The sequence below is a fragment of the Hemibagrus wyckioides genome, linkage group LG09 (assembly GCF_019097595.1).
Source record: "Hemibagrus wyckioides isolate EC202008001 linkage group LG09, SWU_Hwy_1.0, whole genome shotgun sequence".
Classification (NCBI taxonomy): domain Eukaryota; kingdom Metazoa; phylum Chordata; class Actinopteri; order Siluriformes; family Bagridae; genus Hemibagrus; species Hemibagrus wyckioides.
In genome coordinates, this window is record NC_080718.1 from 151,753 (window position 1) to 153,781 (window position 2,029).

Sequence of the window (2,029 nt, forward strand, 5' to 3'; positions counted from 1 at the left end):
CCTTGTGGACAGCCTTCCCAGAAGAGTTGAAGCTGTTATAGCTGCAAAGGGTGGACCGACATCATATTGAACCCTATGGATTAGGAATGGGATGTCACTTAAGTTCATATGCGAGTCAAGGCAGGTGAGCGAATACTTTTGGCAATATAGTGTGTATTTGAATTTGAATTTGGACACCTGTGTAATGAATAATCAGATTCACCTGTGGATGGATGGATGGATGGATGGATAGATACTTTATTCATCCCAAAGGGAAATTTACAGCTTCCAGCAGTATCCACAAGCACAGGTAATAAACAAAATAAGAAGGAATATAACAAAAAATACTGAAATACCCGAATTTAAAGGTACAAAAATATAACAAAAAACACTGCATAAAAAGGCAGATTTTCATCCCTGTGAATGCCTGATGACCTCTCTAATCACCTGCAGTTATTGACAATTCACAGCCTCGGAAGTTCCTGTTCGCGAGTGACAGAAACAGTCATTATCATACCATGGGGTGTATGGGGAGGGAGGCATGTGGAGGTACCAGGTGCGAAATGCGAATTAGCATATGAATGAAACCACCTTGAATGTTCTACAGTACCTAATGGATTAAAGCACTTTCAAAACAGAAAGATCACCTGTGATTGGCTGAGACGTGTTGCTATTGGTCAGTCTGGGCAATTATAATACCGTTTTCAGTAAACCCCTCCCTTTTGTTTTTATATATAATATATATATATAGTATCTCACAAAAGTAAGTACACCCCTCACATTTTTGTAAATATTTTATTATATCTTTTCATGTGTCAACACTGAAGAAATGACACTCTGCTACAATGTAAAATAGTGAGTGTACAGCCTGTATAACAGTGTAAATTTTCTGTCCCCTCAAAATAACTCCACACACAGCCATTAATGTCTAAACCGTTGGCAACAAAAGTGAGTACACCCCTAAAGTGGAAATGTCCAAATTGGACCCAAAGTGTCAATATTTTGTGTGGCCACAATTATTTTACAGTACTGCCTTAACCCCCTTCGGCATGGAGTCCTCTTCCACTCGTCCATGATGACATCACAGAGCTGGTGGATGTTAGAGACCTTGCGCTCCCCCACCTTCCGTTTAAGGCTGCCCCACAGATGCTCAATAGGGTTTAGGTCTGGAGACAAAAACATATTTTTTGTTTTATATATACATATGTGTGTGTGTGTTTTTTTTTTTTATATATATATATATATATAAACACACACACACTTATTTTATTTGTCTATTATTATTAATGTTTTGTGTCTTTTAGTGGTACAAAAGGTAATTAGTCTTGCCTCCCTAAGACCGTATCGTAACTAGACTCCAGTGATCAATCACAAAACACAGCCAATCATAACAGTTTTTCTCTGTGTGCTTTCTCGTACTGCAGCTGAATACACACATACTTACATACAAGAGTGCACACGCATAGAGAGATATACCCCTCCACTTCTTATGGCTTTCCTTATAAAACTTAGGGATTTATTATATATTTCTGCTATTAAAGATCTATAATCAGTCTCTCCTCATCCATGTTTGATGATTAATATTAATAATGCGCAGAACTTTCATTGAGTGAGATCTCTGTATAAGCGGAGCTGTCAGCCGCAAAGTCTCGGAAATAGAAACAGTTTAGTCTGGTCAGGACAAAAACTGATTAACATGGAAAGGATACATTTTATCGCATGTCGCTGCATCACGTCGCGTGTAGTTAGGACACGGTATAAGACAACTCTCAATTCAAAATTCAAGCAACAATTTAAAAGTCTATAATTAAAACTAGACATATACATTTCCTGAAGAAAATGTGAGTGGTGCTTGTCGTGGCAAAACTTGTCCCCGAGTTCATGGAGGAGATAACTGGACACGTCACGCACTTCCCCTCATTGTGCTGAGCGGTTTGATATGTCACGTGTATGTTGCAGTAATTTTTAAATTACCCATTATTTGGGGGGCGGGATCACATGTGATGTCATGTGACCTCACCCGGATACATGTCATGCACTTCCCCTCTTT